The following is a 13,228-nucleotide window of genomic DNA, read 5'->3' as shown; positions in this document are numbered from 1 at the left end:
TTGTTCCAGTGCCTAAAAAACCACAACCAGCTGAACCAAAAGACTACAGACCAGTCGCCCTGACATCTCACGTCATGAAAGTCCTGGAGAGACTCTTACTGGCTCACCTCAGCAAGCAGGTGAAGACCTTTCAGGACCCACTACAGTTTGCATACCGTAATGGGCTTGGGGTTGAAGATGCCATCATATACCTGCTTCAGAGAGCCCACTCTCATCTGGACCAGTCAGGCAGCACTTTGAGGGTCATGTTCTTTGATTTCTCAAGTGCTTTTAATACAATTCAGCCTGCTCTGCTGTGTGAGAAGCTGCAGAAATTCCAGGTGGATCCCTCCACAACCACCTGGATTTACGACTACCTCACAAACAGACCACAGTTTGTGAGACTGAAAGGTTGTGTGTCTGAGATGGTGGTCAGCTGCACTGGAACACCACAAGGGACTGTACTTTCACCATTTCTATTCACGCTGTACACCTCAGACTTCCAGTACAACTCTGAGTTCTGTCATCTGCAGAAATACTCTGATGACTCAGCAGTTGTTGGGTGTATCAGTGATGGACAAGAAGCAGAGTACAGAGAACTGGTCGGTCAGTTTGTGAAATGGTGCGGTGACAATCATCTCATCTTGAATACCAAGAAAACAAAGGAGATGATTGTTGACTTCAGGAGGAACAAGAACACACATAGAAGTGTTTCCATCATGGGAGAGGAGGTGGAGGTGGTGGAGGAATACAAGTACCTTGGAGTTCAGCTGGACAACAGACTTGAGTGGAAAAGCAACACTGAGTACATTTACAAGAAAGGTCAGAGCAGACTCTACTTCTTAAGGAAGCTGAGATCTTTTAACGTCTGCACCAAAATGTTGCAAATGTTCTACAGGTCTGTTGTTGAAAGTGCAATCAGCTTTGCAGCAATCTGCTGGGGCAGCGGCATCAGAACCAGAGACTTGAAAAGAATTAACAAACTGATCAAGAAAGCCGGTTCTGTGCTTGGAGTAACTCTGGAGCCGCTGGAGTTGATCATCAAAAAAAGAATTCTGTACAAGCTGACGAAGATAATGGAAGATCCTTCACACCCTCTACACAACGCCGTGACGAAACAACAGAGTGTGTTCAGTGGGAGGCTTGTTCAAGTCCGATGCAAGACAGAGAGATACAGAAGATCTTTCCTTCCAGCAGCTATCGGGCTGAAGAACAAAGCCCTTAATTAATTAATGTGATTGTTTTACTAAAAAATTACTACTACTACAATATTGAATTTCCCTTTGGGATTAATAAAGTATTTTTCATTCATTCATTCATTCATAATCAGGGCAACGTTGTGACCAGAAAATAAAAATCATTCAGTCAGTAACACAAACAGATCACGTACGCAGTGTCCATGATTCTAAATTAGTTATAATAGAAACAAAACAGAAAATTAACAGCCTTTGCAAAAGTTCAAAACTATTTCTTTACAAAGTTTTGGTAACTTATAAAAATAGTTTAGTTTTATAGTCCAGTGTAGATTGCCAGTTATTAAAAGCATTTCTGTCATCTTAATAATGGTTTACGTGAATCCACTGATGTCTAACTAGTATGAAAAACAGAAAAACTTTGAGGTCTCCAGATAAGATGCACTTGTAAATAACCATAGACCCCTTCTAACGTCAACAGCCTAGATATCCATGCTGCTGTTCATGTCTGCAGATACATGTAAGTAGAACTGGCCACCTCAGTAATGGCAGCACCGTGAGCTGGCGCAACACACAAAACAGCTGCAGGATTTGTCTGTCAAGAACAGCAACATGAACAATTTTGATTGAACTGCTGCTTAAGACTGAGAAAGTGAATGAATTATACACTGAAATTAAAGCATGTGCACTGTGTGGTTTTTACTCAGTCAAGCAGAAAATATATCACTTTGGAATAGGGCTGCTAAAATTATTCTTAAAATGAAGGTGTTTAAATAGCTTTTGAATTGCAAATCAGTTTGCACAACTTTGGTACATGTCAAGTGGAGCAGAAATAGCAGAGATGTTGAAAAACTATAATAATACCAGGATTTTTGGTGGGGGTAGTTAATGGACCATATTTGCATATCTACTTGGTGTTGGTGCTTGAAATAGCACAGTTTACTATGTCTTAGAAATTACATCTAATTATAACAAATTACATTAAAAAAGGCAATACTTTGCACAGAAACATCCCCTATGATCTCTCCCATTTTACTCACAAATGCATCATTCTCTTTTGTGTAAAGAAAAAGATACTGCAGTTGGCATTAAATCTGCTGACTGCACTATCACTCCGCTATCAGTGGCTGCCCTGGCCTCAATTTTCCCAGGAGCAGCTGAATTAATATGTGAATGAACCTTACACATTTATGGTATAAATAATAAGGTGCAACAGGAGGAAGGAGCTGAGTAAGACATGTTAGTTATTTGTATCTGGAAGTTTAATTAGTCTGTCTTTTGGTATGAGGAAATAATAAATCCCTGTCATCTTAAAATCTGTCTTATGTCGAATGTAAAGTAGCAACAACAAGAGAGAATCTATGTTTATCTGGCGACCCTAGAAGTTGAAAGACAGAGAGGAAAAAAAAGCCAAGAGGAAGAAGGGAGGGGCTGAGCTTTATTTTATGCTGTTTATCTCTCTATAAAGTCTCAGCAATGCTTTGGGAATTATTCTCCTCATGAGCTTGTTGTGCACTCCTCATTATCCTTGAGGAACTCCATAGAGGTCCCAATCTAACAGCAGCAATACATGAATGGTTGGAGGGGAAATGAGACCCACAGGAAGAAAAAAAAGTAGATAAAGAAATCAATAAATAAAAATACTGTAGCAGCAGTGGAGATGTCACCCATTAAAAGGAAAGGGAAATCATTTAAAAAAGAGGGATATAAATGCATCTCATCTTTCTTGCTTTTGCAGAATTCACAAGAAAGATGTTGCAAACAAGATTTTTAAATTCAGATATAATCTATGATGCTGCTTTGGTGGTACTATTTTGACAAACAGCCTCATTCTCATTGTACTCCAAAGACATAATTGCTCTCTGGCATGCACATCCTGGTGGTGTCTTATATAAATAGCATGCATTTTGTATTCTCAGATGTAGGGCCAGCAGTAACAACTGATTTAGATATTGAACAGCATTACAATAGTTGGTGCATGCCAGTCCTCACACTGCTTTGTTTTCCAGTATATTGGGGGAAAAGGCTGCACATGACATTTAAGATTTTAAAAACAAATGTTTCCTGCTGTTTGTTTCTTGAATTTTAAAATCACCCAAAATGACAAAGACAGTTAAAATATACTCTGTCGAGGCTGCACAACATGGCTTTGCAATTTGGTTGTCCCAAGAGACAAGGTATGATGATGATAGCAGACAGCATCTCTTCATCCAGAAACCCTGCATGGCCTGTACATCTAGTTGATTGGCAGAAGTGGAAATGATTAAGAGAGCCAAGTTCATGCCACATTGTACTGTTTGGCATATTCTGTCATATAGTAAAAAATATTGCCACTCACCAAGGCTCAATTGGATACTTTCTGTGTACTTACCACTTTCAACCTGCATCTTTCCATAATGTGGGAAGGACCAATATTTTTATTTTGCAGCCCACAAGCAGGATTTAGGCAGATGAAGAGGGTGTACACCTGATTTTTGCCTGGAGCAGCTTTAAGACTGTGTGAGGGCCAAATCATTAAGGGCAGAAGACGGTGGATTTACTAAAAGCTGCACCTTTTAAACTTCTTGCCTATTTAATTTCATAAAACACTCAACACAGCTCAGACAAGCATGCTTGCAAAAAAATGTCTCATCCATGCTTGGAATATAAACGCTTAATGAGTCTGGTGTGTGCTGCTCTCAGTTTACCAAAAGGGTGAAAAGGTGAGATGGTTGACATTATAAAACACAGTTTAACACTGACCACAGAAGTTGACCATGTCTGCCATCGCTGCTTTTGTTGCATCAGCCTAGTCAGTTTGCTTACATGCAAACAGTTGCTGTGGAAAGAGCAGGTGTTTCAAAAGCACAGAATAAAAGCAGTATTTTTTCCTTTACCTTGTTTCGTACACCATAAAGAGATTTATTGCATCTGAGATCTTTGTTAACCAAAAATAATCTTGTCTCACTGCTCCTGTTTATCAGAGTTAATGCTGCATTCAAAATAGTCACTTCCTTGCATATGCATGTATGTACATGCATGTTCTTCTTCTTGTTTGATCTCCTATAAAAATAGTTTTAAGGGTTTACTAATTTCCATCGAGCATGGCTCCCAGGAATGATCCATTGATACAACTGATGCTACTTTATAACACTAAGAATATAGCTGCAACTTAAAAATATGGATCTACAGCAAAACCTCACACACACATAATTAACAACAACCTACAGCTAGATTTTAACAACCACTGAAACGTGGTGCAAATACCAACAGCTTGCATTAACTGAAATAATTAAAAACCATTTCCTATCATTTGCAGTAATGAGTGACATTTTACAAAAGTGGCAAACATGTTTGTCAAACATTTTCAGTAAAAATATTTTAATATGTCACAGAACCTAAACAGGTGAAACTAAATGAGAAAACCATGAGGAAAGATTGTTTCTCTGCTTCATGGGCTTCCTCTGTGTCACATACTGTCTCGCTGGGGCACTTCTATTTATATTGTGATCGCTGTTAATCTTAGCAAACACCTGGATTTTTCTTCCAATGACAAATGACAAAGTCTGCCTTTGCTGGCTTTAAGAGATTTGTCCCTGTTAATTAGCTGCCCGATCAGACAGCTGCTCCCTGGAGAGCAAAGTCAGAACTAAGCTAAGCAACAAAGAATTCCTGTGTTTTCTTCTGACTGTAAAACATATTTAATTATGCACCACTTTAAACATAATTAACAGCATTAATCCCACTGAAAGAAACTCTATTAATGGTGGGTTTATTATAACTAGGGGATAAACTTTCCAAGAGATTACCTGCATGTCAAATACAAACTTTCTGTATTGCTTAGCAAGTAGTTGTATATCTGGTCTTACTGGACTGAAACATAACAGCTTATTACAGCTCCATCTTAATCAGATGCTTTCTATCACCCACACACCATATGCCAAAAAGTCAGATGTGGGTGGATGTTTGGTTGTTTTAAATATTTAAGGCCATCCTTATTTCTGCTGGTTTTTGGAGTCTTTATTTACACTTTGAAAGTAACATAACCATATGTGGCTAAGCATCTCAGTACATCACAATGTGGATTGAAGACTCTGTTATTACTGCTGAAGATTTTTGCTGACATAAACACACTGACAATATGCTGATTCTTTATAAGCTCCAGGAGCTCGGTCCTTATTTTGCTCCTATTGATTAAACAGTGTTGCAGCAAAAAATGTTATGTAATACAAAGATCCATATATAATCTCACTGTAAATAAACTCAGCTGTGAATGAAGCCTGGTAATGTGTCAAATACTACATTAAGTGTCTGTAAAAAGAAAATTGGAATATGTGGAAGAACTGCACTTAAAGTATAAATGAGCAAAGAATTATAGTTGTGTATGAAGTTTCTAGTATTGTGCTGCACTCTGCTGGTGGTCAGTGACAAGTGCATATTACAAACTCTGTGTAAAGCTGGGAAAACTGGAATCTGTAACTCTGTACCTGCAGCATTAATCTCCATTGACAAGGGGTCTTTCATTTTGTGTGTACAGTTGCTACCATCCTTTCTACCACTTTACTGCAGTGATGTCCAGCGAGGGGCACAGTGATTGGTTAATGTGGGCCTACCTATGGATAAAGATCTAAATGCCATATCACATGATTAGCATCATTTTTCAAACTAACCAACCCATTTTCCTTTTTGTTCTATGGATGCAGACATTGTTATGGCAGGAAAAACACAAATCAGGATAGAAATGCCTCACAACAAGATAATCTCTCAGATCTGGTTGTAGAAGAGGGCGAAGACTTCCCAAGCTTTCCAGCAAAATTCTCTGCACAACATGACAGAATCATTGGATCTTATCACAGTGGGGGTCAAGCACTCTGGTGAGGTTGCTCATCTGATCATATCACCTTTATCCGTCAATGTAGATTGTTTGTAGGTGTTTATGGTATAGGCACAAACACACTCTAAAATGTCCAGTAGATTTTTTAACAAATTTCTAATTCTCTTTAACCCTGCAACAAAATAATTTTCCTTGTAAATGTCCACAAATAGTTTTCTCTGCCTCAGTATGATCAAATCTGGTACTTACATTCTTAGTCACCTTACTGTAATAACACACAAACATCAGTATAATTATGATGTGGATTGTGATAAGTAATAATAATCACTCTGTCACCAACACGAGTAAATGCCAACACTATTTTAAATGCTGCTCCTATTTAAATACTAGCAAATTAACCATTGACTAAAGCTTTTGTCATAGTGTCCTAATAACAAGCCATCTTTTAAAGATCTTTCCCTTTTGCCATTTTGACACAAAATCCAAATTAATTTTGAGAAATACCACAGAGGATAACTGGATATCAATTCCTCACCTGTAGTGAACCTTTCTGGAAGCATTCATGGTGTTTGTAAACTCATTTAATTATGTTTATCCCATAATGTGCCATCGGTTTGTGTATTATCATACAAATATCTCAGTGAGAACAATTATGTATCATTATGGTAAAAATGCAAATTAATAAACCTGTGTTGGATGCCTGTTAGTATCACAATAGTGACTGTTCTTGCAACAACCTTTTGCTTAAAATCATGTTATCATTGTGAAAAAAAAGATCTTTAAGAACAATGTTTAACCTCTAACAGGTTTGTATCACACTGTACACACTGAGAAACAGGCTGTCTGGAACATATCATGAATGCTCTCTCTGATCTGCATTTTGTAAGAATGAATAATAATGTCATCAAATAACACTTCTGCTTGGGTAACCCTGCTGTCAAGTCAATAAATATGTGTGCCACACTGAGCTGACTTAAAATGATGAAACCAAAGGTCTGACATCAGACTGTTAATATTTATCAATTGACACTTAGCTTTAAAATTTAAATACACTACATAATACAGCACTTTTAACTGTGTTTTCTTGCTCTTATCAATTCAGTATTCATATGACTCTTCACACAGTACACACTCCTTGAAAAGAAAATTGCAAAGTCTTGTCCAAACTTTATTACATGCACACATTTTTTTTTCTTGTAACTACAGACAGCAAAAGTTCATTAATAATAAACAGCATCCAATTCAAGAGTAATTGCAAGAGGCTCAGGTGTTAGAGCAGATCATCCAATAACTGGAAGGTTGGCAATTTGATTCCCACCCCAGTTATCTGTCATTGTGTCCTTGGGCAAGACGCTTCACCGTCCATGCCTCCTTCAGAGGCCGTAGGCGCGGATTGGATGCCATGTTTCTGTCGGTCTGTCCAAAGGCAGCTGTGGCTACACATGCAGCATTCCATCACCAGGTATGGTGAGGAGCGAATGAATAATGGACACAATGAAAAGCACTTTGTGTGCCTTGAAAAGCGCTATATAAATCTAATCCATTATTATTAAGAGCTTGAATAAAGACAACAGGACTCATATTTCTTGGTTTTTGAAGAGATGTCGTCTCTTATCCAAATGGCTTCTTTAGTTCTAAAGGAACGTTGAAGGTCGTTAACGTCACATGGTGTCACAGACTCACCTGATCAATCTGTAGGTTGTTCAAGTCACTGTCACCTGTGAAAAAATTGGATTTTATTATCTTAAAAATGTTGCCAGAGTTGCAACGCCCTGCTCTCTGGTCTTGCCAAAAACTCCATCTCAAACCTACAGCAACCTTGTTCTGATGAGGACCAGAGGGCGGGAACACATCACACCGGTTTTAAAATCACTTTATTGGCTCCCCATGCATTTCAGGATTGATTTTAAGGTTCTTTTAGTAGTTTATAAATGTCTTAATGGTCTTGTGCCCCTTTTATTTATCAGACCTTCTTTTAAATTATGAAACCTCGCTGACCCTATGGTTCTCTTGTACCGACCTTTTAGTTGTTCCAAGGGTGAGGACTAAGACATACGGCGAGGCCTCTTTCCACCCTCATCTGTGGAACAGCCTGCCAGAGAACCTCAGGGGTGCAGAGACCGTTGATGGTTTTAAAGAGAGGCTTAAGACCTACCTTTTTAGCTTAGCTTTTAACTAAATTTTATTTGATCTTAATTTATTTTACATCATTTTATTTACATTAATTTAATTTTACTCAATTGTATTACTTCTTATTTCTTTCTTTCTTTATGTATTTGTTCATTCATTCATTCATTTATTCATTCATTCTTAGCTGTTATTACTGTTTCTTCAGGTCATTTAATTTTCGTTTTAACTCCAGTGTTTTCCTCACGGGGATCCTCCACGCCGGGGGTTTTGCGTGCTCGGTCTGGGGGTTGTTGCCGCGTTGCTTGCCCTTGTCTGGTTGGCTGGGGACCTGCACTGCAGCCTTGTGGCTGTGTTGTGGGCCCGGTCTGCCCTGATCGCGGTGGTTGCTGCAGCGGCGGTTGCTGTAAGACATGGGTGGTATGGCTCCTGGTGTGGATGGATCCCCATATTATTGTTTCCTCACAGCAGCATCAATCCAGGTATTTATTACTTTTAATATTTTATACCTGCTTTCAACTTGGAGACAGAAGTTCGAGAGTTATTTTTGTACAAAATGAGGTGTGTGTGTGTGTGTGTGTGGAGGGGGGGGGGGGGGTTACTTTGTGTGTGTGCGACTGTGTAAAAGATCCTAATGAGTGTTTTTAATTTTTATGTAATTCTGTTTTGATGTGTAAAGGCTTGTTTTGTTTTTAACATGCATGAATTTGTCGTGGTTCGCCGTGTTGGTTCCTGATTCTTGTGTTTGTTTTTTGTCTGTTTTGGTTTGTTATGCTTTGATCTTGGTTTATAGTTCTGGTGTTGTGTTCAGCTAAGTATGGTTATGGTTTAGGTTTTTGGGTTTTTGTCATGTTTAGGTTCCGTTATGTTCATCCTTTAGGTTTGCAGTTTTGTCATGTTTAGTTCAGTTTGCCTGTTTTCCCTCGTGTGCTTAGTTCCAGTTCCTGGCTCGTTACTTCACCTGGTTTGATTTCTCATTCACTTCACCTGCTCCTAATTACTCCTTCTGTCTACAAATACCCCATGGTTTTCAATTTGCTTTGGCAGATATTTGTGGTTCATCCCTGTGATGTGTAGCTCTCTGTCCCTGAGTTTTGGGGTGGAAAAAAAACAGCTTTGTTCATCACAGTTCAGCTTCTACATGATCTATCTGCATTTGGTTCCTCACCTCCCCTCACACGTGACTTGAATTGAATTTAATTATGCTTAAATTTCTTAATCATGTAAAGCACTTTGACATGAAAAGGGCTTTATAAATAAAGTTTGATTTGATTTGATTTGATTAGAGTTGGCTCTCCTGTGTTGTGTGTGTTGTGGTCTCCTCTATATAAAAGTTTGAGCTACTCCTCACAGCATTGACTGCATACGTCACTCAGAAGCTGGTTTCTAACAACAAAACATCCAAACACAAGTTAAGTGGTATTGTTTCTTTAATGCTTATAAGCCAAAACTCCCACCTAGAACTAAAAAGCCCTCTCAGATGAGATTTCTCCAGTTGCCTTTATTCTAGCTATTATGATTCCCATGACCTAGATGGCAGAGAATCTACGCCAGTAATTCAAGGATTGTTTCATTTTAAGTATCCTTAATATATCCTTAAAAAATCTTTCTGCATGACTTTTTGCTGTCTCCATGAATGTATAATCATCACATCTGGACGTCAAAACCTAAACCCCACAAACCAAACCTCAAAGCTTAAGGAACAAAGAATGACCAATCATGCAGCAGTGCGTATCTGAAGTTATTTTATATATCAGTAAGTAAGTGTTATCTCTATGTTTATTTTAGTCATTCTGCTTCTTTTTCTGGTGGTTTTGAAGGTGACCAAGAGCTTCCTAATGTTACTGGTGGGTATATTATGATTATTACAGGATGTCTGATCCCTTTTTTTTTTTTTTGTTGTGTAAACTATTATTATAAAACAGTTTCGATTTTCATAACAGTGTGTAATGACAAAAAATTAAATAATAGTTTTAATCAGGTTTGTCTTTAACAATGTCAAATTTACATAAAAACCCTTTGAGATCACAAAAATAGAAACTTAACTTATTTTACATTGTCTTAAACAGGTGTTTGCCTCAAACTTTTGTTGTTCATGCTCCGGGTTGTTATTCTTGTCCATGTTCGGGCATTTTCTAGCTGCAGTGGTAGGAAGTGAAACAATTCCTGTCCAGCTGAAGACAGAGCCCGAATCTGCAGTGTTTACACATCCACGGTGTGCTTCTTTTGCAGAGACTGCACTGTTTCCTCCCCAGGCTTGCTTTTTGTCTTTTACAAGTGTCCTCTTTTGTTAGTGGGGACAGGAAAGTGGCTTTGATTTGCTGGCTTAGGTGTGACAGCTATGCCGAGCAGTCCTGTACACACCTCCTCGTGCAAAGCCTGGCATGTCTTTGGCTTCTGATGCTGACTCATGCTGAGCTCCTTGTGCACAGTAATGCTGTTGGTGACAGCAATGTCCAAAAGGTGCTGAAAAACTCTCAATTTCCTTGTTTTTCTCTGTACTGAGTTTGTTCCCTGCATCTGTTCTGAAGTATGCACTCCTGCCATGTACCTGTGATACTCACCAACAACTGTGGGTTGGGGACAGGGACCATGAACATGCTCATCATCAGTCTTCTGCCGCTGTAGGACAGTCTCTCCTGTGTACACAGGATGGACAGTAGTGGCAATAGAGACCTCTCTGGTGTCCATCCATTTTACAAAGAGCAGGTCAGGGAGCCTGTCTTAGATTTTCTGTCAGTTGTTGGAACACCAGCTCTGCCCTGCCTGCAGGTTCCACATGCCCCAAACCCCTGCTGGTTCAGATAATGAAACAGGAGAGGGCTGGTGTAACAACTGTCACGGTAGACAATGTAGCCACTCCCCAGAGAGTCCTTGTTCACCAGCTGTGCCACCACATCAAATGAAAGATCCTCCCTTGAAACACTCTGATGCAAGCTTGAAGTCAACTGTGTAGCCAGCACAAAAAAATGTGATCTCACTCTTCAGATTGTTTTTTGTGGGTTCATTGTGAGGCCATTCTTCGTGGAAACCAGCCTCTCATTCACTGAGATGCGTTGGTTTAGATGGTAAATGCTCTTGCAGCAATTTCAGATTTTGTCCACAAGAGATCTGACCTTTTGCAGGGGGTCATAATCCTCTAACCCCTTTTTCTGGTCATTGACCATATTGTCCTATATTGTGCAAATTGGAGATGATTGCTCTAAACCTTTCTCTTGACATGACTGAAGCTGAAAAGTGCACATGAAAAATGGTTTTCGCCCTCCAGAAGTCGGGCATTTTTGGTAGGTTGCACACGGACACGAACAGCAAGATGCCCAAGTATTTTTTAAGCTTGGGTGAGAAGCAAACTTTTTTCCTTTCTGCAATTTTTTCTCTAAAACCTGAGTACCTGGGCATAAAAAAAGAAAGCAAAAACATCATCTGGTGTATGTGTGCCATGGTGAGAGGGGGTTGGACACCAGGGCTGCGTTTGGGGAGGAATCTGGGTGGATGACAGTTGGCAGTGTCAGGGTCTGACTCCGTTGTCCAGGCCTCTTGGCAAAGCGGTGACCGGCTACGAGCATCAGCATTTCTCCTGTTTCTGATCTGACTCTGTCCTCGTTCTATACCACTGCTGGTCCTGGTGGATGGCCCTTCATCAGAGGAATCTCTAGATATTCAAAATGAAATCACAAGATTACATATAACTTATCCAAAATAAGCTCTCATATCTCTAAAAAAAAAAAGGTTTGACAGTATAAGAATAGGAAAAGAAATAAATGAAGTAAAAACAAAGTTAAGCAAATAAGAAAAAATGCAGTAGGGGTCGGTTTCAGAGACAGGGCTTTGAGTAAACCATGAATATGCCTCAATCTGTAACAGTTAAACTGGCACATTTAAGTAGCTTTCCTAATTTTGGTTTAAGGTTGTTTTAGTTTATCAGGGACTATGGAGTCCTGGATTAAGCTTTAAAAAACTTTAAGGAATGATTTATTACAAGCCTAAACCATAAAACTGTCACTAAAAGAAAAAACCCACTTTGACAGAAATTTGCTGCGAATGCAACACAAATGAAAATGTTGTGCGACAACTTCATGTATGTCACTATTATCTATTCCACCCTTCTCATATTTATACTATGACATCACTTCCATTGAATTATACCCACCATTACAGACTTGGTGAAAGAACCTGAAAATGGCATTTAAAAGGTAGAAATCAGAAGGGAGCAGTTTAATACTGGTGGTGGACCACCAAGACAAAGCAAGACTGACAAATTGACTTCCTGTCTGGAATAATACAGAACAAAGAACCTCCTGATGGCATAACTGATGAGGACTGTTTGCATAGTGAAAATTAAGAACTCAACACAAACTGTAGGTTACTTTTCCTTTTTTTTTTTTAAATCTTCCCTTTCCCTTGTTGCCATTATTTTTGTATATGTGTCTATATTTAAACTATTATTTTATTTTTGGGAATTGAGTCATTTTTACTTATTTTTTCTAGAAGAAAGGAAACAAGAAACAAGAGGCAGCCCAAGGTGAATGCGTATCCTCCATTCCTGCAACAAGAGATCTGTCCTCCATCTCTTAGCAGAGACCCAATAAGATGACCATTCACAAGAACTCGGCTTAAAAATTTGGTTGAACTGAAAATGAAGTTGCAACTGAAAGCTACGTATGATGCAGAAAATAAACTGACCGTCATAATGGAAAATATGAAAAGTAAAAATAAATATTTTAATTTAGATACTCATGAGTGTGTTTCAACGACTACAAACTACATGGAAAATTTTTATTTTCTACATAATACAACCAAATTGAAGTGCTTAATGAAAACATCTCCCACTACCAAGTCCTTGTTAGTCTTTGGGTTTGCTCCTTTTCTGCCACTGAGAGAAAGAAAGAAAAAAACAAGCAAATAAATAAATAAAAACATTCCACATCTCCACAACTGGGCAATAAAAGCATTTTTGCAGACAGAAAGAGAATTTACCAGAACAAAGGATGCATACATTTTTTCGATCAAAGTTAATAATAATAATAATTTTATCATTTTGCACACATTTTTTCAGGCTGTAGTCTGCAAAGTGTAACAGTGTCCATTGGAGGTCTCTTAACAAATAAGGACAATG

The sequence above is a fragment of the Melanotaenia boesemani genome, chromosome 16 (genome assembly GCF_017639745.1).
Source record: "Melanotaenia boesemani isolate fMelBoe1 chromosome 16, fMelBoe1.pri, whole genome shotgun sequence".
Lineage (NCBI taxonomy): Eukaryota > Metazoa > Chordata > Actinopteri > Atheriniformes > Melanotaeniidae > Melanotaenia > Melanotaenia boesemani.
This window is presented reverse-complemented; position numbering follows the sequence as displayed.